Below are 24,982 nucleotides of genomic sequence, written 5' to 3'. Positions count from 1 at the left end.
TAGCAGCACTAGAAAAGGTCCAGAGAAGAGCGACTAGGCTGATTTCAGGGCTACAGGTGATAAATTATAAAGAAAGATTAAAAAAGCTGAGCCTCTTCAGTTTAAGCAAAAGAAGATTACGAGAAGACATGACTGAAGTATTTAAAATTATGAAGGGAATTAGTACAGTGGATCAAGACAGTTATTCTAAAATTAGTTCATTAGTTCAAGAAAACAGGGTCACAGTTAGAAACTTGTTAAGGGTAAAATTTGCAAAAACATAAGGAAGTTCTTCACACAGAGAACCATAGACATATGGGATAAGTTACCAATGAGTGTGATAGAAAGTAGGACTTTAAGGACTTTTAAAACTCAACTTGATACTATTTTAGGAAAATGAAGTGGATAGCAACGACAAGCTTTGTTGGGCTGAATGGTGTTTTTTCATCTAGATTGTTCTAATGTTCTAATGAGTGAAACTTTTCAGTTTAAGAAAGCAGAGATTAAAACGTAACATGATTGAAGTGTTTAAAATTATGGAAGGAATTAGTACAGTGAATGTTACATTAAAATAAATTCTTCTACAAGAAAATGGAGACACATTTGAAAAATTGTTAAAGTAATAGTTCAACTAAAAATTAATCCATTTGGTGTGTAGTCATGACAGAGAAAAATGTTAATTTCATATTTCCATGCAGAACAGAGATAACAAACTTTCTGCCAGATTAGAAATCTGTGGTTACTAACGTTAGACAACAGCAACACAACAAAAAATGTACATTGCTCTTGTCTCAAAATCCACGTCAAGTCATCCAGACTTCCAAACACATGTATTACATTTACCACAATATTATTAAGTTAACCACTTTTGGAAAAAATTGTCACACGTGAGCATGGTGGGGCAGCTTAAAGGCTCAAATAATAGTATTTTCCCGCTGGAACACCAGAGGGCGCTGTTAACTGATATCTTTTTTCTTCCTCTCATTGCAGACCAGAAGGTTGACAACCTTAACATCTCTGACATCATTTCAGATATCGGCCCCCCTGGACCCACCTCTTCCTGCCAGGAGTGCATACTTCCAGAAGCTCTGCCATCTTGAGGCAGTTTGTTCCAGAGACTTGCATTTACATAAAATTTATTTGCTTTTTCAATACGTTTACAACTCGATTATATGGAGTTAGTCTTCAGATGCCCCAAAACTTTATCTTTGTATGTCTCTTCTATTAGAATTCCTATGAATGAAAATGGAATCCACACAGGCCTAAATTAACATTTACAATATAATACGATACAATTTATTTTTGTATAGCCCAAAATCACACAAGGAGTGCCGCAGTGGGCTTTGACAGCTCCTCAGCCTTGGCTCTCTAAAAAGACAAGGAAAAACTCCCAAAAAAACCCTAGTAGGGAAAAAAATGGAAGAAACCTTGGGAAAGGCAGTTCAAAGTGACATCCCTTTCTAGGCAGGTTGGGCATGCAGTGGGTTTCAAAAAAAGGGGGCCTGAAGAAGGGGCCTGAGTTGCCTTGAAAGCTTGCATATTGTAATCGTTAGCCAATAAAAGGCATCATTTTGCTTGGCTTTTCTCTAAAAAAGGGGTTAAACACTACACAATACACAGAACAGAACTCAAGTAATCCTCAAAACAGTATAATAGTGCAATAGAAATATTACAACTACAAAGCAGCATTCAACAGTAGATGATATCACATAATAGGATTTGGATTTGTTTTGAATTGTAGCCCTGCCTCCTGTCATTACATAACTGAAGCACCTCAGCAATTCATAGACTCTTTCCTTCATTAGTCTAGAGATTCTGATCGAGGAGGACTGTAACAAAATGCAAATCACGTTTAAAAATTTAGGTGAATTTACATTTTTTGAGGCATTAATTTTAAATATTAAAACAGATTCCAACACAATTACTAGTCTACAGACCACCAATCAATCAATCAATCAATCAATCAACATTTATTTATATAGCACATATTCATACAAAAAAATGTAGCTCAAAGTGCTTTACAAAATGAATAGAAAAATAGAAGACACAATAAAAAATAAACATAAGTCAACATTAATTAACATAGAATAAGAGTAAGGTCCGATGGCCAGGGTGGACAGAAAAAAAAAAAAAAAACTCCAAAGGCTGGAGAAAAAAATAAAATCTGTAGGGGTTCCAGACCAAGAGACCGCCCAGTCCCCTTTGGGCAATCTACCTAACATAAATCAAACAGTCCTCTTTGTATTTAGCGTTTTCATGGAAGGACCTGATGATGATGGTCACCATGGCCATAATCATTGTTTATGACTGAATTTAACAACCTTTTATCTGATTTGGCTATAAATTATGATCACGTAGTACTGATGGGGGATTTTAATGTACACATTGATGTGGAAACTGACACTTTTAGCAAATGTTTTACTTGTTTGTTAAATTCTGTAGGATTTTGTCAGATTGTCAAAATTCCAACTCATAATCATAACCACACATTAGATTTAATTATAACTTACAAAGTTGAAATTCAAAATTTAAATATTACTCCATTAAATTAAGTTATTTCTGATCACTACTTAATTACATTTGATTTAGTCCTGCCCTTCCCAACGCACTCACTGATTAAAACAAAGACAGTGCCACATCTAGATTGTAATTCTGCTTAAAAATTTATAGATACTTTGAGTAAGTCGAGCGTAATTGTGGATCAGTTAACATCAAATGTAAACATGGAAAACAATTTAGATCAGCTAACATCACATTACAATGTGACCTTGAGAGATGCTCTGGACACAGTGGCTCCCCTTAAAACAAAACTGATCAAAGCACATAGAAACTCTCCCTGGTTTACTGAAAACACTCGAGCTCTTAAATTAGAGTGTCGAAAACTGGAGTGCAGATGGAGAACAACAAAGCTACATGTCTTTCAAATTGCATGGACAGAGAATGTTAAAAAATATAAAAAAGCTCTCTTTAAAGCTCGCTCAGAATACTATTCTACAGCAATAGGTAGCAATAATAAAAATCCTTGGGTACTGTTTAGAACAGTGGCTAAATTAACAAATGGAAATTTAGGTCTACAATGAACTTCTTCAATTTTGAAAATTAAAAATATAAGATCCCAGATCTCAGAATCACAGTACAAACCGCATACTAGCTTAGCAGACCCCGTCTCACATTGCATTCAGCACTTTAGTATTTTTAATTCTGTAGCTGAGCAAGAAGTCTTAGCTTTAATTTCTAAAATGAAGCCTACTACTTGTTCCCTAGATTCAGTGCCAACAAAACTAGTAAAAAGTGCAATGGATGTTCTTGCAGTACCTATTCTAACCACTATCAATAGTTCATTAAAGATGTCAGTCATAAAACCATTACTTAAAAAGTCAGACCTAGACCCACACATACTTAATAATTATAGGCCTATTTCAAATTTACCCTTTTTCTCTAAAATACTAGAAAAAGTAGTTGCCAATCAGCTTCAGTCACACCTTACGTATTACAATTTATTTGAGAAATTCCAGTCTGGTTTCCCCACTGGTCATAGTACAGAAACAGCACTAATGCGGGTTGTAAACGACATTCTGATATCCTCTGATGAAGGAAACTCCACTGTAATTATGTTATTAGACTTAACCGCACAGGCTAGAAAATGATGTTGGGCTCACAGGCACTGTGCTCGCTTGATTTAGTTCTTATTTATCAAATTGATTCCAATATGTACAGAAATGTGCTGACAGTACTCCATCATTATAAACAGAAGTGAGATATGGTGTCCCGCAGGGCTCAGTACTGGGACTTTTACTGTTTTCACTTTACATGCTTCCACCGGGATCTATCATTAGAAAGCATAATGTTAATTTTCACTCGTATGCAGATGACACTCAGTTATACATTTTATTTAGCAAATGAAGTTTCTGCGATATTGTCATTAATTAGTTGTGTTAGTGAATTAAAGGAGTGGATGGATGAGAACTACTTGTCTTTAAACACCAATAAAACAGAGATGTTAATTGCTGGAGGGAATGACGCTGATCACAACAATATTTTGTCATCATTTAACTCAGTTGGAATCACCATTAATTTTACTGAATCAGCCCGCAATCTAGGAGTTATCTTTGACTCTAGCATGTTATTTAAAGCACATCTATATATAATTGACTAAGTCACCCGACCATGGGGTACGCACGACAGAGACCATGGGATTCGAACGACAGAGCCCCACCCGCTAACTCTAACCCTCCTCCCGTGTCATGGGATACGCACGACAGAGCCCCGCCTGCCAACTCTAACTCTCCTCCCGCGTCCACCCTTGCTCTCGAGGCATGCACACTGCCTGCTCATGTGCCCACACACAACGCCTCACCAAACACAGCCTCACTCGCTTTTGTCTCTGCTACAGTCCACATGCACCTCTGAGCCACGTTGACTTTTCATTGTTCTTTTCGGTTCCGGCTACTTTTCTATATATATATATAATCGACCAAGTCGCCCGACCATGGGGTACGCACGGCAGAGCCCCACCCGCCCACTCTAACCCTCCTTCCGCATCATGGGGAACGCACGACAGAGCCCCGCCCGCCAACTCTAACCCTCCTCCCGCTTTCACCCTCACTCTCAAGGCATCGACTTTTCAACTGTCACTCCGGAACAACTCAGTACGCGAGCTATATTAAGCTACACCTTAATGAACAAGTACTGAAACTTATCCCTACCGACGAAGTAACTTTCACCAGCGTTGACTCCATTGTCACAGACGATCCCGCAGATCAATTTTCATTCCCTGAAGAATTTCTTAACAGTCTTACTCCCACTGGCATGCCTCCGCATAAACTCAAAATTAAAATTGGTTCAGTCGTCATGCTTCTCAGAAACCTCATGCCAGCAAGAGGTCTCTGTAATGGCACTAGACTGACTGTTACCAGCATTCACCACAATGTACTGGAGTGTAAAACTATCGCAGCTGCTACCTCACAAACTGTCCTTATTCCCCGGATTTCCCTGACCCCATCAGATTCAAATTTGCCTTTTACTTTTACATGCAGACAATTTCCTGTTAGATTGGCCTTTGCAATGACAATTAATAAGGCACATGGCCAAACTTTCAAAAAGATATGCCTGTATCTGCCAAAACCAGTTTTCAGTCACGGACAATTGTATGTTGCTCTCTCCAGAGTTCCATCTTTTCATTCACTCACAGTCGTATCCTCAAAACCACCCCACTTGGACAACTGTGTCTTTCAGGAAGTGTTCACCCATCAATAAATAATTATGCGGCGTATACTACGCCGCGGGTTGGCTAGTATTACAAATGTGTACAAATCATGTTTCGTAGAATGTTGAGAAATTAAGGCGCTTTCAAATTAAACAGGATTCTGAGAAATTAATTCATGCATTTGTTTCTAGTAGGATTGACTACTGCAATGCGGTGTTCACTGAAAGTTCAAACTGTTCTTTATACAGCCTCCAGTTAATCCAAAATACTGCTAAAAGAATTATTACAAGAACAAGAAAATATGAACACATAACTCCAGTTCTTACACTGGTTCCCAGTTAAGTTTAGGGCAGATTTCAAATTCCTCCTTTTAACATATAAAGCATTAAAAGCCCAAGGTCCGGCTTACTTGTCTGAACTTATCATGACTTACAAACCAGACCGCACATTAAGATCTCAAGATGCCAGTCTTCTTATGATTCCAAGGATTAATAAATAACAGTGGGGGGTCGAGCTTTTAGTTACAGGGCCCCTAAACTGTGGAATGTCTGCCTGCTACTATAAGAGATGCCCCTTCGGTCTAACCTTTAAATCTTGGCTGAAGACTCACTACTTCAGTTTAGCATACCCTGACTAGAGCTGCTGATTAACTGTACATACTGCATCTCTGTTGTTAGTCATTAGCACTAAAACATAAGTAACATGATAGTTATAATTTGTTACTAACGCTCACCTATTCTGTTTCTCTTCTCAGTACTCAAATGTGGCATTTGGTGCCACAGCCCACCTGCCAAATTGTTTTGCCTGCCTAAGGTAAAGTTATCCCTGATGGAGGATTGCAGGAATCGTAGGAAAGAGGGGTCCTTTCATCGAATTGGCTGGCCCAGCGCTATTTCAGCTGTGGAATGGCCAAATGGGGGAGGCAGCTTGATGAATGAGGTCCCCAGGACTCTAAACAAATCCAAATCATATTATGTGATATCATCTACTGTTAAATTCTGGTCCGTACTTGTAAAATCTTTATTTTTATACTGTATTGAGGATTTGTTCTGTTCTGTGTATTGTGTTATGTTGACCCCCATCTTTTTAACACTCACTGCACGCCCAACCTACCTGGAAAGGGGTCTGTCTCTCTTTGAACTGCCTTTCCCAAGGTTTCTTCCATTTTCTTCCATACAAGGGTTTTTTTGGGAGTTTTTCCTTGTCTTCTTAGAGAGTCAAGTCTGGGGGGCTGTCAAGAGGCAGGGCCTGTTAAAGCCTATTGGGCACTTCTTGTGTAATTTTGGGCTACACAAAAATACAGTACATTGTATTGTATTTTACTTTTAGCGCTAGTCTGTGAATCTTCATAGGTGAAGTGACCTAGTTGACGCGGAAGTATGAGGCCTATTCTCTTAATGATGATGTCTTCATTCACTTTTCTTGAATTTTTACTTATATATGTCTGTAAGTAAACCATGCACTATTAACCTCACATAAAGTGCAATGTTTGCAAATGAATAAGTTAACGAGCTGGACTCGTGATTAATAAATGAGAAGGGAGACAAGTCTTCAGATGCTAAGTTGTGTTTGAGTGCGTTTTGTTTTAGTTCACGTGAACATTTTATGGAAGAAAAAAAAAAAAAAACAGGTTTGGAAAATTGTAAACATAATACTTGATGACTTGACATGTGGATTATGCAACACAAGGAATGTGATGTTTTAGATATTGTTTGCTGCTGTTCAACATTGGTCACCAAAGATGCTAATTCTATCACAAAATCTGTTATTCCCATACTGCATGAAAACATGACATTAAACATTTTTCTTAGTCATCAGAACAAATTACATCGGGTAAGTAATATACAAAAAAAATCATTTTAGGGTGGACTGTTTCTTTAAGTGAAAAATTTGTACAAATGTTAGAAAGTTTTTCCTCATGCTAAGAACTATAGACATATTGAATAAATTACTAGGTCATGTGGTAGAGAGTAGGACTTTAGGGAACTTGAGAACTCATGTTGTGAACAGGATTGGCAGGCATGTTGGACTGAACGGCCTGTTCTTGTCAAAATTGTTTTAATCTTCTAATGTAGCATGTGCCTGTCTTTAGCAGAGGTAAGTGCATCAAAAACATGGTCCTTGTAAAGAACACCATTTTGGCATCATGGCAGGTCTTTTCCTTCTGCTGTTTTTTTCTAAGCATCAAAAACAGGATTTGAGAGAATAATAGAAGCACTAATATTATTACTGTAACTACTCCTGTGATTTGAAATAATACTGGAATGCTTTATACACTTCTCAGAAATTGTTCTAGTAAGTTGCCATCTAAACAAATTCCTTAATGAATCACTTCATCTGGCTCATGTGCAAAGATGAAATGACGAACTTAAATGACGAAATATTTGGTAAGTAAACTCTGGTTCCAGCTTTTCCAGATGACCATAAAATTCTTTACTTCTACTGTATTAAATTATATTACCAAGAAATTGCACCAGTTCCTCAGAACAGTCATGGATCATAAATCATTTCAACATTTTGAAATTGTAGGTTTAACTACAGTTTTCTAATGTGCTTAACTGAGTACAGGAATATACTCTGGATCATTTCAGTGAATCAGTCTATTTATAAGAATGGATTCCGTTTACATTACCACTTATAGACCCATCCATCCATTCATTTTCAAACCTACTTAATCCAGTTGTAGGGTTGAGAGGGTCAGGGACATCATTTGAAAGCTTGGCACCAGCCATTCATGGGTCACTAACCCATTGCAGTGAACTCTCCCACTCACTAGTACCATACACAGTTAGAGTCACCAGGCAATCTGCATGTGTGAGGAAAATTTGATTATCTTTAGGAAATCCCTGAAAGACACGAGAGAACATGCAAACTCCACAGACAGAGATCAGGTTGTCATTTCAACCCAGTTTCCAAGAACTGTGAGCCACTATGCCACCAACTTATAAGCAAATCCCTAACCAATAACAGGAAGTGCCATGGAGGGATTCTTGCATGGAGTGACAGTTCATTGAAGAGCCCACTCACACCCACACTTAGACATACACTCAAAAATTAAACCACCAAGCCCAGCTTCGTGGAGAAGTGAGAGAAAAAGCAACACTAACACATGGAAAACATACTGAAAACTCGACAGGTCCAGGATTTCAACACCAGGACATAGAATCCATGAAGCAGCAACACTAACCACTGCACCATCTTGTGTATTATAATTAATTGTGCTGTTCTCCTTCTAAACTTTTCCCAGTTTCATGTGTGGCCACCATATTGGACCAGCGTCTCCCACTCTCACCAGGTGGACACTGTCTATCTACTTTCTGTTTGGTGGTCCTCTTCACTTCCATCTCGTCATCTCCATAGCAATATAATTTTATATCCATATAACAGTAATATCAATTAATAATAGATACTGTATATGTCAGCATATTAAATGTAAAACATTTTTGGACCAATATGCCTGTAAATCATATCAATGAGAGTAGTTGAGAGCATGTTTTTTAATAAACTAAGCTGGATTTTGACACATGTCTAATGCTGCCAGGAAAGGCTCTGGCTGCTTGTGACATTTAAGTTCAGAAAATTAACCAATTTAGGTAGCAATCAGAATATGATCTGGCTCTCCATGGTGCTGATCAGAAGTGAGTGTAGAAAGCAGATATCTGGAAGGGTGAATAGTCTTGGATCATAATTTCTTTTTCTAGGTCATCACTTCATATAGTCAGTCAGTCATTTTCCAACCTGTTATATCCTAACACAGGGTCACGGAGGTCTGCTGGAGCCAATCCCAGCCAGCACAGGGTGCAAGGCAGCAACAAATCCCAGGCAGGGTGCCAGCCCACCACAGGGCGCACACACACACCCCCCAAGCACACACTAGGGACAATTTAGAATTGCCAATGCACATAACCTGCATGTCTTTGGACTGTGGGAGGAAACCAGAGCACCTGGAGTAGACCCATGCAGTCACGGGGGGAACATGCAAACTCCACGCTGGGAGGACTTGGGAACTTCATCTAGTAACAGCATCATTAAATGGATTTTATATTCTAAAATCTATGATTTTCTATATAGGTGTTTCGGGCATGTCAATCGGGAGGAGACCTTGGAGCAGACCCAGGACACACTGGAGAGATTATTTCTGCTAACTCACCTGGTAACACCTAGGCAAATGGGACGTCTGGGCATCTTAGACTGCTGCCCCTGTGAACCAGACCTGGATAAGCAGTAGAAAATGGATGGACGGATGGATGGATGCTACAAATGTTCCAGCTAAAACCCTTCTCCTTAAAGAGAGAACAGAGATAAAGTAAGAGTATAGAGTTGGTGGGCAGGGTGAATGATCAATGTAAGAACGTCAAGTTGAGTAAATTCAGCCCATCAAGTTTTCCTGGCAACCTTAACCTATCACTAGTACATAAATATGCAGAAGTTTTTGTGAAGCACAGGTACGTTTGCAGCCGTTGGAACCAGGCGTGCTACTATTAGTGCAGACTGGAGAGACTGGCATATAGTCCGTGAAACACAGAAGTGAAAATGGACGCTTACAGACCTAGCGCACCTCATACTAAGTAGCTCCACTTTCAATTGTATTTCCTCAAGAAGACTGAAGTATTTGGCAGCTATTGTATAAAAATAGTGTTAATTTTTTTGTTTTTTCATTTTTGAGCTTCTTAGACACCCCAAAAATAGAATATCTCACAAAATAATTTTTCCCATAAACACAGAAAATCCATGGCCAAAAGGGTTAATGGTTAGCTGTCCAAATATTTCATCCAGATACGTTCATTCATATGACCCTTTCAGTAAGTAAGTACTTCCAGGCTTCGGTCTTAAATTTACTTCCTTTAACAGTTTAATTGAGAGTTCACTGGTTTCCATTTCAAGTCTACATAAAGGAGGACAAAACCAATGTTCCATTAAAAACCTCGTGGGTAAACAGAGCCTTTATTTCAAACCATGCAACAAACAATTAACATTGCAACCATAAAAGCAGTAGAATGCATTAGACAACCAGGAGAAGAAAGCTCCCATCCTGCCAATAAAAGACATGAACTGAACTGCATGGGGATGTAGTGGGGAACACCATATCATTGCAAGCTATCCAGTGTCCTGGGGTCAAACCCTGTGCCCTGCTGTTGTCCGTATGGAGTTTGGATGATGTCCTTTTATTGACGTGTTCTCCTCCCTTAGGATAGGTAAATTGGCCAAGTGGGTGTATGCATCAGTGGGTCCTACAGTGTAATGATGGCCTATCCAGGGCTGTTTCCTTCCTTGAAATATGTTTCCATTTTATATTTTGCATGCAGTCCATATTAATGAGATCAATTTTAATTTGATATTGTGCCTTTTCATAAACACCACCTACAAGCGTAAGAAATAGCACTGATGAATTTTTGTGACTGCGCCACCCATGTTAAGGCTGTAAATGAAGTCTGTGTATGGGAGATAAAGAGGCACCTTAGGTATCAAAGAAACCCCATAGCAGTGGGAGCTGCTGTCTCGTGTCCCACTGGACACAATTTGATAAAATACAGTTTCTCTTTTCTTCGGGTTGAGAAAACCCAGCCGAACTGTGTCAACCAACGTGTAGAAATGTTTTAAATCTTAGGGCCGTGACAACAAGTGTGTCCTTAAAGTAAACTGGCTGTTGCACTTTACACGTCACTTCTGTATCCCTCATGGGTGGTCCTCACTTTTAGTGGGGGATGTTGTTAAAATCACTGTCAGAAAGTCTATTTTTCTAACCTAGTGCTCAGGATTGCCTAAGCTGTTTTATGTTGATGCTGTAGTGATTTTTTCAATAGGGTTACAAAAAATAAAAATCTTGTGGAAAATACAAGTTTTTGTTATTTGTGCAAAAAGTGATGTAAAACTTGAAAGAGGGATTGGAAGTCATTTATTATATAATTGGAAGTAAGAAATTGAGTCATAGTGCGCCCTTGTGTAATGTAACATCACAAATTCTTGGGGGCTTTGACTCATCAAGATTTATTTCTCCAACTGCATAAAAATGTATTTATCATGTAAAAAATTTGAAAGTTTATTAAAAAAAGACTTTAATTATGTGCAACGGTTAGTGCTGCAGCCTCACAGTTCCCAAGTCCTGGGCTCAAGTCTAGTCACTGTCTATGTACAGTAAATTTTGCATGTTCTCCCTACGCCTACTCAGGGCTTTCTCCTGATGCCCCAGGTTTCCTCTCACACCGCGAGAACATGAATGTTAAGTTAAATGACAACTCGAAAGTAGGCATTGGGTTTATGTATGAGTGTGCCCTGAAGGGAATGGCCCCTTAGTGCCCAACACTGCCTAGGAAGGACCGAGCTCTTCCAACCCTATGTTAAGCAGGTTTAATAATGGACACATGGCTCTTCATGATATACTATCTAATTATTTTGTTATGGGGTGGCATGGTAGCAAAGTTGTAAGTGTTGCTGCCTTAAGGATCCAGTGGGTTTGAGCTCCGTATTCAGTCTCTATCGATATCTGCATGAGTTTTCCTCTAGATACTATAGTTTGCCCCCAACCTGTCAAAATATATATTTTGGAATTTCCTACGTCTATTTGTTCTGTTTTTGGAATTACTGCTAACAAGCAAGGTAAACAAGCAAACATTTTTGCGCTTTTTAAATGTTGAGGCTCTTGTCAATGCTGTCTGAAATGGAAGCATCCAATCCACCTCGCTATCAATTCTTCTGCTCTCACTAGTCGAGTATTTGTTCATTTTGTGTATGATTGGATTCCATGATTTCCGTAACTTCTTGCTGGCTTGGAACCATGAACACTACTTCTTTGAATCTACTGGTTTTTTGTGGCTTCATGAATAGATGTTTAATCATATATTAATAAACTTAAGAGCTTGTTTAATAAATGAATCCATGGGCCACAGACAGTATCTATAGTAGGGGGTCCAGGGGGGGGACTGGTGTTCACAGACAGTGCTGCAAACCTTTTATATTATTACTGGAGACAGCACAAGGGATAATATTATAAAGATGATTCAAAGTTCAATCATTCAACAATGATTTAAAATTGCTACGAATCATAACACTCTATCAGCATTAAAGCTTAATATTATTACTGCCTCATCACTAGAAGGATGAATGAATCCCTGCCATTATGAAACTGTAAAATGTACTAACACCTTCTGGATTAGTTTTATTTCTACCATATTCTGAACAGAAACTCGGCATGCGTGAAAAATCATGTTAAATTCTGTTTCATTATGGCTTATGTCTATTGCACTTAGTAACAATATTCAGGTGTCCAAAAATGTAAGGTTTTTCTTGATTAAAAAATTGTAGTGTCATCAGTTCATTTCAGAGTTACCGTACCCAGTGCAATGAAATTCCTTTCCACACCTTTGACCAACACGGAGCAGGCCGCCTATGTCCTTGTCAAATCTTGCTCCTTTGGTTATGTATGATATCTATTCATCCATCCATCTAATAATAATGTTTTTTAGGTTGCCCTGCTCCCATTTATAACCCCTCTGCCCAATTCTCTTTAAAGCCTATAATTTAAATTGGACCAATCGCATACACATGCGAAATTTCATGAAAATCAGTTCAACTTTCATTGCATGATTAGTGGGAAACAAACATCTTTGTAAATATTGTGTCCTGTCTAGAAAAGAGGATGGTGCACAGCTTCTGATATATAAACACTGGATTATTTTGTAAAAACAAACTTCAGGTGAGAGTGAGGGGAGAGAAAAACCCAAGATACTTTTAGGATTTTAGGACTGAAACCTTTTCACTTTGTTCATTGTTTTTTTTGTGCTCTGGTTCTGGTGTATCAGCTCAGTTTTATATCTTATTCTTCTCAAATTCCTGCGTGGCTACTGTTTACAAATTTGCCTGTTTTTTAATCTTGCCTTCCATCTCTTGGTTTCCCATGTTGTCAAAACATTATCCAAGGCCTAGCCAGCAATTCCAAACTGTCCATGTTTAAGTGTAACTGTAAGGGTGCGTGAGTGGACCTTGCAATATAAATTGGTACCCTGTCCAGAGCCGTTTCCTGCCTTGAGTCCTGTGATGTATGGAATATGCTCAAGTACCTGCACAAGCCTCTAATTTGATAAACTGGGTATCAGAAAATAACGTTATTTTGACAAGAGCTTGTGCGTACGGTTAATTATTAATTCTTTTCCATTTATATGTGCTGCTTGATTAGTTTCACTCCCTCTGCTGTGTTTATACTTTGAACACTACATAAGAATAAGTCCTGTTAAATTAAGCCATTGTCTTTAACACCTAAAACCATCTGTGGACACTGAGTAGTACAGAATGGTGGTGTGCCATCTACTGTCTGCATCTGGTAACCACAAGGGCAGCAAGTGGATACTGAAAAAAAACATACTCAGTGCAACTATCAAACCTACTGATGGGGAACCTGTAATTGGCAAATACAGTAATCCCTCGCTACTTCACGGTTCACTTTTTGCGGATTCACGACTTCACGGTTTTTTAAATATAGTAGTAGTATTTCCTAGTCTAAGAACAACAAAACAAGTTCGGTGACTAAGTGCGTTGTTACACGGGTTGTGATTGGTACATAGGAGGGAGACGACAAATCACAGCTTCCCGCTTTCTAATCGTGCCCGTGATTGGTGCTTTGACTGATGCCCAGATCCCACAGTACCTCCCCTTGTCTCTCTGTCACGGCCATTTCGCTTCAAGCTTTCTCGCCGAGGGGTTTACTTTACACTGTACTGTGTGTGATTTTTTTTGTGGTTTCTTTGTGTTGAACTTCGCTGCAATTTTCACCCCCTGCAATGATTCCCAAATGTGCTCCTTCTTCCAAGGCTGGTGCTGAGCCTAAACGCCAACGAAGAATGATGACGATCGCTGAGAAGGTGAAACTTCTGGATATGTTGAAGGAAGGGAGAACGTTCGTGGCTGTGGCTGCAGACTGGCTAAGGATCTGCAACAGCGGTCACAGGAATGGGACGACGATATGGTTCGATCGGTCCAATTTTGCAACAAGGTCGACGACGTCATTACCGCCTACAAGCAGCTCTTCAACCGGAAAAAGAAGCAACGGCAGCAGCTGCCGATAACAATGTTTTTGCAGCCTCGCAAAAAAGAGGCAGTTCCTACTACTACTATGGATACAACTACTACTTCCTACTACTACTATGGATGTAAAAGTCATCATCACCTTCATCGTCATCATTTTTACTGCACAGCATATTCATCACCATCATCACGTCATATATAGGTAAGTGTACTTCGCTATACAGTAACTGTAAACTTATCTACCTATTTCATATTGCTTAACAGTTGTCCCTGTTATTAATAGAGTAAAGGGTGGGTTGTAAACAGTATAGGGAGGGTTTAAAAACATCCAAATACACGTTAAATTATTAAATAAAAATGGTGTCCCTACTTCGCGGAAATTCAGTTATTGTGGCCGGCCTTGGAACCTATCTCCAGCGATAAACGAGGGATTACTGTAAAAGGGTCTGACTCTTGTTAAGTTTGTAATAATGGTTTTGTGGTGTAATGTTGTGGAAGGAGGTCTTGCCATTGTGATGAATGGGGATTGATAAAACACAGGGCTGTCTTAACAGGATTATATGCCCCGGACAAAGGAGTTCACGGGGGCCCCTACCTACACCACCACTCAGCAAGTCACAACATACATAGATTAGCATGAGGCCCCTATGCTCGTGAGGCCCCCAGGCAACTGCACAATGTGCCCATGCGTTAAGACGGCCCTAATGAGACAGATAGTCGTTGTAATGGTGGAAAAATAATGAAACAGAAAAGTACAACTCAAAGTGTTTTTCACCATTGTGAAACCATCAGGGGGCATACAGCTACCCTTACATGGACACACACAGGCAGGACACAGGTTCAACACAACACCTGGTTTATTTACAGTTTAAAGTGCACAATCACCAGCACAAATATACAGTCCCTTCTTGCCGCTAGTCCATCCACCTCCACTCCTCCTCAGGCTTAGTCTTCCTCCTCTCGACTACTCTAATCCAGTTCCTGGGAGGTCCTCTATAGGACTCTGCAGCTCCCCCTGGCGGCCCCCATGGAACCCAACAGGGCTTCACCAAACTCCAGTTCCCGACATGCCCTGCGGGAATTCGTGGCACCATAGCCGTCCAGATGGGCTGCCCTCTAGTGGCCCAGGAAGGTATTGCCTCATCAATGCCCTCTCCCCTGGTCCTTCCACTCTGCTGGCATACTGGCCAGGTAGTGGCCATGGCCGCCCATCACACCATTTTGCTATTTAAAACAGGAGACAATGAAGAAGTTTTAACTAATAGAAATTAATTTGTACTGTAGTGTTAGATGTGGTGCGGTACATTAAAAGATTTAGGACAATGGACGATCATCTAGTCATTCATTATTTTTAAGCAGGTTTGCATGAAATGAATGCTTAATCAGGTAACATGATGGACAAGGTAGAAATTAAACCTAAAGGTGGTCCCATTTCCTACCAGGGCAACCTCACTTATACTAGTTTAATCTGGAGCTGCAAATTAATTTAAAATACATGACTTGGAGAGTTCATCCATCTATTTTACTGACCAGCTTGGTGCCACTGCTCTACTGAACAGCTGTTCACCTGCCCATGGAGGAGTCATCTCAGATAAAGGACTGTTGGAACCATCAGATGGAAAGATCCAGCTGTCAGATTCCATTAGGAGGAGGAGGTGGGCGGCCAATTGGCTGAGGTCTCTAGGACTGTGATTTTGTCTTTGACTTTCTCATTTCCAATTTTCATCTCCTCTGTGGTCAACTAACCATAGTTCATCAGTTGTTTAATGGAGGGATATTGTTGTTTTCAATGTATGTTGATCAGTTTGTACTTGGTTTTATGTTTGTTTTAAGAAATCAGAATCATTAAATGTATTAATTCTGTATTTAGTAATTGGTATATCTACTGTACACTTGTATTTTACTTGAGAGTTTGTTCAATGCACACTGTATCTGCACTTGGTGAGGAGCTCTATAAAAAATAAATCGTACTGTATTGTATTTTAGCTTCTGAAACCACATATTTCTAATTCTAATGCTGATATCACTGGGCACAATGCATTCATTAGGCTTGAATGCCATTTCAACTAGCCTGCAAGTCTTTGGGATGTGAGAGGAAACTGCAGGTCCTGCAGAAAATCCACAAGCACATCAGGTGAATTTTTAAGATCCACCTAGAGAGCAGCTCAAATTTGTGTAAGTAGGTTCACTTGGAAATTTTATTTTGACTGGATATGAATATGTGGGTGTGCTGTGGGATGAGAGAGGGTTTCTGCCTTGTGCCCAGTGCTGCCAGGATAGGCTCTAACGTCTGGTTTAAGTGTCTTTGACAATGGATGCATGAGTGGTCATTTCTATATACTGCAGATAATAGCAAGTCACCTCTAGTATCACAACAGTACATTCATCGAATTATTATAGTCTAATCTTGATAACTATGGCAGTAAAACCATATAGAGAAGAAAAGGATTGTTTAAATAACAAGAAAGACTATAACTGTGATGTGGAAACCATTACAGTGCTATCGTTGGTGACAAATTTCTTTGCCTTTACAACTGATGCAGAAATAAAAGGCCTGTTAAGTCTCACATAGCTATCAGATCCCTACTTTTTAGGTAATTTAAATAAAACGTAGAATCATAAAGGCTAAAAATGTGTGTAATCTCTTCTTTTATAAATAGGTCAGCCTTCTTTGCACTTGCAGCAACGTTTCAAACTGAACTTAGGATGACCCAGGAAAAATCTATTAAAGTTCCCATATTTTATGCTCAGCCTCGCATTCCAAGTGCTGTAGGATTTCAGCGAAAGCTGTTTGTAAAATTTATGATGCATGTGTCCTGCTTTTCATTCCTAACACTGTATTTTTTTGTCTTACCCTCTTGTAGCTACAGTTCCACACAGCAAATACTCCCCTGGATAAAGGTAAGAAGCAGATGCTGCCAGTCTAAGGGTAATTGTCACAGCAGAGTATGGCTAATATGATCATTTGCTGGAAAATTCCTGGCAGCATGTATAAGCTATTCTGCAATTTGTTTTGAGTAAAGTTTTTTTTTTCTTTTTTAGCATCCAGATGAGAACGATAAGCATTTCCATAAATAAATTAACCTCACAGCCATCACAGCCTGTCCAATTAATGTATCCCATAGCTGGCTTCAAAATATAAACTTGTGAGATAAACCGAATATTCCTGACATCTTCATAAAACAAAACTGTCAGACAAATTAAGTTTGGCTTTTGTTTAGCATTATTTCAGTACCATCTTATAGAGTGCTTTCTTGATTTCACTTCCAAAATTACTTCTACTTCATTCTCTGAGGTGAAAGTTGCCCTGTCAACTCATTGTCAAAATTGCCACATTGCAAAAAATGAAATCTAAGTAAGTGAAAAGTATTTATATGATGACATTAAATCATGTTTTCCTTATTGAAAGAAGTATTGGCTTGTCAAAAAAACTGCATTCATGATTTTTAAGCTTACTTTAAGAAATCTTGCCAAGTAAAATTTGCCTACTCCATTGGCAGATATCTTTGCTAAGTCAAAGCAAAACAACTTTCATTTAAAATTTTTTTTTTGTTTTGTTTTCGTAATATACCTTTTTTGCAGTGCATGGATTTGTATAATGCCTACTGTATATATAGGGTGGTCCAGATCTAATTATGCAATTTTCATTACGCTATATCTTATTAAGTTTATTACATAGAAAATCACCCAAAAAATCACGGACCATCGAGAAGTGTGCGAATTGACAACATGAAGAATTATCTTCATGCCGAACTGGAACCATTCCTGCATAAATCAAAGTCATCCAGACAATCTGGATTTGCATAATTAGATCTGGACCACCCTGTACTGTATAGTACGGGTTGGTACCACATCCAGGCACAACCATCAAGATATTATAAGTTACCTCTGCATACATCAATGCTTCTACAATAAAGCTTTGCACTAGAGAGTGACAGTTAATGCTCTAAATATGCGAAGATAACCCCATTCAATACAGGACAGGAATGTGTCGGCACATTTCACGATTTCTAGTTGGAGAGGATGACGAACCTGATGACTGAAGTTGCTGATCTAATTGCCTAAAGACGTCCGATTATAAAATCAGAAAGTGCTGGGGATGTCAAATTATCCAACTGCGTGATGACTTTCCAGCACAATTCCACATTTCCAAAGTATTGTGAGCTTGCTGTTTTTTCTGGCAGTTATTAACTTGACAGAGATGGTGCCCAAGCGAAGACTATATAGATACAGTGAGTTCAGCTGGAATCTCTGCCCTGTTTTTTCCTTTTTCCATTCTGGCATCTGGTATGTAAAACACAGGACGTCAGACAGATGAGCTTTGCTTCTGTTTGATGGGACCAAAACATTTTTTATTTCTCATGGCAACATTATATGCATTATGTTTCTGGGTGAATGCTCACTGGTTGTCTGCTCTCATGCACACAGAGCCCACCCTATGGCTTAAGCCAAAAAAAGTTTGATTTTGTCAGGATGAGTGGCAGACTGGACAGACTGAGCTGCCGGGAATGCCAGACTGCACACCATAACTGCTTTGAACTCACTAAGATTATGTAAATGAAGTGCGTAGCTGAAAACCGCTGGAAATCTCATGCAATGTGACATTGTCTTTACAGGATTTTGCTCAGTTAAGTGGCTCATAATAACTCATAACTATAATACAATTTGTTTTTGGTATTTTTATATTTTTGGCTATAATGACTGATTACAGAAGCATATAAACATGTTTCATCCAGGTTAGCAGTGCTTCGCTCTAAAACAATCCCACCAAGCCACTCAAAGGCACCATTACTACTACACTATAAAGAATTTATTATACATGTCAAACCAACAATGACAACAAAACAAAGAAAGCAAACCACTTCATAGGATGTAAACCTCTAACCATAAGCTAATATTTTTGTTAAAGCAAATCAGTAATGTTATGACAGTGTCACTGACAGACATGTTAAAACTTACCAAAATGGAATATAAATATATTTATTTTATCTGAAGGTGCCAGGATACTCATGCAAAGTCAGATTTCTACATTTTTCAATGTATGATCAAGATCTTCTGATTGATGGATTTAAAACAATCTTCATGTTAGTGTTAATTAGGGGAAAGAAATCCAGACCAGTACAAAAAATCATAAGTTAAGATCCTGTCTTTTTGGTTGTCTCGTCTCTCTGACCACATTTTACACTCTTCCCTCCTGTTGTTATCCATCTTCTGTTACACTTCAACTTACTTGAAATTTTACCCTGAACACCTCTCCTTTACTGGTATTCATTACAGTACACAGTGGAATGTCTGTACTGTATAAGTTACTGTCCTAACAAATTAGTAACATCTGAAATACAGTACAAATATTTTTAATAAGAAGTCTAGCCATCCGAGTCAAGGATGGAAGAGGGACTGCCCTTAAAAGTACAGCATGTCTGCTCACCTTCTCCTTGGAGCACTGCAAGGGGCAATTCCCAGTACTGCAGACAAAAATGAAACTCAATAAATTATACAGGAGAGCAGCAATTCATGCAACACATACATAAAATGACTGGAACTAAATATTGAAAAGGACTTTGCAGTGCAGCAGAAAGTTATTAAATAAATTGCACTGTTCTGCCACTAAAAGGATTATAACTCAAAAGTTTAGCTGTATCAAAAGATTTGATAGCATTTACTTTATCATGTAGTGTTTTTGGTCCTATTTATTATAAGAACAACATTCTTTTTTTTCTCCATCCATAAACTTCCCAAAACCTTTAGCATAATATTTATACCGTACATTTATTGTTTCTAAATCTATCACAGAGTTACAATCTAAAATCGACTCAATTCATGTGTCCAAAGACATCATTATGGACATGAAATCTGGCACTTAGTTAGTCCATCTTTAATATGTATTATTAATCAGCAGTCAACAGTTGAGCTCAATTGTATGGAAACAGCCCAATCAGCAACAGTGCGTTGTACACTGAAGGTGGCTTTCTAAACAAATGCAAACTGACGCGTATTATCATCCAGAGAATTGCGTAAAATGAATCAGAATTCAAGACATGATGACTGAAGAAAAAAAAAATATTTTAATGGACCATTCTTTACTTACTATTGTGATGGGAAGTCTATCTGGTGCTTGTGATCCAGTAAACTTTGAAAGTATATATATATATAATTATGTAATATTCTAATTTTTCTAGGGTGTTTGACAATGTTTAAAGTTCTGTGAAGAGACTGAAGTAGAATTTACTGAGTATAAGTGCTGACACTGTGAATAAGTATTGATAAGTGCTTGAAGCTGAACGGTACACAGCTGGTCTCTGTACTGGTACTGGCACTTGCCTGTTCATGCTGTATAAATACTGGTAGTTAACGTATGCATACCGGTATGTACCTCCTTCTTCTTCCTTTTCATCCTATCCCACTTCTATGTGGTGTCAATGTGCTCAATCAGCATTCTCTAAACATTTTGGTCCTGCACCTCCTCCTTAGTCAAACCCTTTCCCTTCAGATCTTCTCAAACTTTATCCATCAATCTCCATTTTGGCATCTTTTGCTTTCTCTTCCTCTGTACTTCCATTCTCATCACTCTTTTGCTGATTGGATTGATTCCATCATTAAGGCTTCGGCTAATTTTTACAGACGGATGCACTTCCTGACACTAACCCTTTCAATTTATCTGGGCTTGGGATCAGCACGAAGCTGGGCTGGTTTGCCCTCCCTGGTCTCAAGATTGCACTATTGAGGACCAAAACACCATTATACTTAGAAACTGAGCCTGTCCATTCACCAAGAATTTACACTTTGCACTTTCCCACTGTCAGTGTTACAGTTAGTGAGTATCAACACACCTTTGAACCTCCAAGTGGGGTTCTCTCCAGATCTCCTGCCCCAGACATTGATATTATCTGTGCATAGCAGCGTGTCTTTGGACCTCGAATGGGACCACCCCTCCCAGCTCTTCATTGTAACCTATGCATATCAACACCCCTTTGGACCTCCAAGGGGGGTTATTCAGCATGCAGTACCAGCAATTTTTTTTACAATTTCAGTCACTGGTATTGCCATATATACTTCCTTTTTGTAGTGACACTTTTGGCATGGAAATTCTAGGAGAACCACAGGGATCTGAGGAAGAAAGACAGAGATGCAGTCAGACGGGGTTGAAGCTCTCTTGAGAAGCTGTGCAGAGTGTGCCTGTGTGTGAGAGTGTGTCAGTAAATGAAAGACAGAGAAAAAGATTGAAGAGAGAGAGATGATCAAGCACTCAAAGAGCAGAGTCCACACCTTTGTTTAAACCTATTGACTACTCTCGCTGATGAGTATTGGAATGGATCCTGGCTTGGATAGGCTCACAGAATTGAACGTCAATGCAGATCGTGTCGCTCCTGGTCCCAAGTGAGTGGTGTGATACAGAGCCAGCAGCATGAATGTGCTGGCAGAGTCGAGAAAAAACATTATTTAAGCTGCATGAATGAAGCCATGAAAGATCTGAGCAGCGGTAACATCTCTGGGGAGTGACTGAAGAAGAAGATGGCCTACAGTAGACCTCTTGTGTGGGAGTGATCCTGAATTTCACAGTGTATTGGGCTAATAGCACCAGTGATAATACAGTAACATGGTATACCAATAATGCCATACAAATCACACAAAATGATTATCAATTAATATATTTTCATACAGCACAACAACCAAAGTACATCATTAAAAAGTATCTCAGCATCAGACTCACACAATGGATATTTATGGATTTTGAACATTTTGCTTAATGGACAAAGTGCTTTTACTGTATGTAAGTGATTGATGCGATTCAAGATAATAATGACTCCGAAACAGTGAGATGTACAAGTTCAGGCACCCATTAAACTGCGACACAAAAAAAAAAAATCAACAGATGGCTCACTTACCAGGGCTCTAGCCTTGAAGCCCCGACACAGAACTGAAAAGATCAGGCTGCACATGGGCAACCTCAGCAAGGCAAAAAAAAAAATTACATACTCTAAATCTGAGTGTATCTTGGGAATTTGGAAAAACTCTCACTATGACGACTAAGTTATGTATGGTATACAGTAAACATTTTAACTAAGCATTAAATTACTGAGGAGTTTTATTTAGTCTTTACACAACAGCACCACCTACTGACTGATGTAAGGCAGTGTCTCACTTGCACTGAATGTAGAGATGCTACAGACCTTTTAGTAGTTGTTTCTGCTACTATTATACCATTGAATTCCACTTGTAAGCAATATATTAAACTGCATGATAATTAAATTATAACCCTTCACATTTATTTGCACATGCTGTCACCAAAATAATGTCATATAGTTTTTAAGACATCACAATGTTTTTTTCTCCTGCTAAACTTCTTATTTGCTGAATTCATTAATATAATCATTGACCCTGTCAGAAGGGTAATATTTTCAGAAGGACACTCCAGCCAGAAACCTTAATGAATTGCCTGTTTGTTCTCTTCAAAGTGAAGAGAAAAACAAATCAACAAATGGTCCAGATGTCTAATTCATGTCTCCAGTTTACCCAAATGTTCAAAAATAAAACTGATAAAAGTGATAACTCAGGAAGCAGAAGAGATGGACTTTATCTATGACCTACAAGAATATCTCACAAAACAAGTTTTATTTTTTTATATTGTCAGGTAGTAGAGTTTTGAACACTAGACAAAAATGTAATCATAGACAAGCAGAGGTTAATCAGCTTCAAGGAGCAGACAAAACCATGAATTGTACTGAAGAGAGAAGGATCATAAACCTGTAACTATTAAAAAAAAAGTATATTATTGTAGTTCTATACATAAAAGTTTTTTATATTTTTTAGGTGAATTTCTGAAAAAAACATTACTGTAACCACTTGCTGTTAAAGAAAAGAGTGTCAGACACTTCATCAACTGACATATGAACAATGGCACTGCAACAAAGTAACAAAGTGTTTGTATATACCATATGCAACTCAACGTAATGACATCACAAAGTCACATAAAAGAAGATTAATATTAAATAACGCCCTGCGGTGGGCTGGCGCCCTGCCCAGGGTTTCTTCCTGCCTTGCGCCCTGTGTTGGCTGGGATTGGCTCCAGCACACCCCGTGACCCTGTGCTAGGATATAGCGGGTTGGATGATGGACGGGTGGAATATTAAATATCAATACGTTTAAAACAAAAATCAAAATCCCCAAAACTAACTACCTTTATATAGTACTTTTCTAACTTACTTAAAGAGATTTGCATAGAGAGTGGGGAATCATTTCAAACACCAATGTGTAGTGTCCACCTTGGTAATGTTAGGGCAACCATTCTTTTGCCAGTATGCTCACCACATATTAGCTATTAGGTGTTGAATTGGTGAAAGAAAAGCTAGTTAGAGACATGGGATACTTAGGGGCTTGGAATAAAGTCAATCTTTAAGTTTTGTGGAGGTCATTTTTTCGAGAGAACAGTATGAAAGTCAAAGACACTAGTGTTAATTCATTGAACCTTTGGGAAATAGGGGGTTAGGTTCCCACGACCACTAAAAACTGAAATCAGTGACAAGAAATTACTCAAAATACACTCTTCTGCACGGAAATCTTCAAAACAAAGCATTTTTAGGATAATGTGCATTTTGCAAAACACAGTAATGCTACACATTTAGATGCAGAAATGCTGCACATTAAGTCTGTTACATGCAACACATTTTTTCTTGCTATTCATTCCCTACAATTCTGTGATCTCTTATGCTAACATCTCAATAGAAAAAACTGTCAGAAGACTCAGATTCTGGTGAGGTCTTGACATCAAGTCTGACAACTGGCAGATGATGTTGGAGAACCTGAAGGACGCAGCAGCTTGAAATAATCTGTCAGCGATGTCTGCTTCATGTGCCGCTTGAAATCCTTAAGGGCCCCTAAGTATGGACGCATAGCTGAGGCGAGTTGACGCTAAGCCTTGAAGCTGCCTTGATGTCCCTAGACAGCTAGTTGATTCACTAACACCAAACAGCGGTTGCTTTATCTAACACCTTTATTTTCTCACTAAGCCGCATCACATACTTTGCATGCCTTGGGATAGTTTGCAAAATTACAAAACAAAATATGATTGTTAAGCAAAACAATTAAAATATAAAATGAATGATTGTTGAGCTCTTTACTCTACAATGGTAGACTGAACAAGACCACTGGAGGGCCTAGTATGATATCAGCCACCACCTCCCAAACTTGCATTCATTTTTTTCTATATGGAGCATAGCAGCAAAGCCCACAAATATGCATTACTGCCAAAGCAAAACTAACAATGAAGTTACTAACAAAATCATACAAATGCTTGATATTGCGAAAGTTAGACGCCTAAATCCTAAGGATGGACTGTAAATTCCAGTTGTTGCGATCAGGTCACATATTAATGTTTAAAGGATTAAAAGCACTGTGGTGGGTTGGCACCCTGCCCAGGATTGGTTCCTGCCTTGTGCCCTGTGTTGGCTGGGATTGGCTCCAGCAGACCCCTGTGACCCTGTGTTCGAATTCAACGGGGTGGAAAATGAATGGATGGATGGATTAAAAGCAACAAGTTCAAATACTTTTATTCTAATTGCTATTGATCTTTAAAATTAGTTCAATGTTAATAGACATCCACAGACTTACTTCATAATGTGTATTTACATCAATCATTAGTCAAGTCTAAATGCTGGTTTAATTATTATGTCTAACATGTTTGCTCTAATGTTTCTCCATTCTATATTTTATTTCTTTGTACTATGTTTATGTTTGATGTCTGTGTTCTTTGTGATAAGCGTTTTTAACTTTATATTGTCG

The sequence above is a fragment of the Polypterus senegalus genome, chromosome 2 (genome assembly GCF_016835505.1).
Source record: "Polypterus senegalus isolate Bchr_013 chromosome 2, ASM1683550v1, whole genome shotgun sequence".
NCBI lineage: Eukaryota > Metazoa > Chordata > Cladistia > Polypteriformes > Polypteridae > Polypterus > Polypterus senegalus.
The sequence above is the reverse complement of the archived record's forward strand: the minus strand, read 5'-3'. Positions refer to the sequence as shown.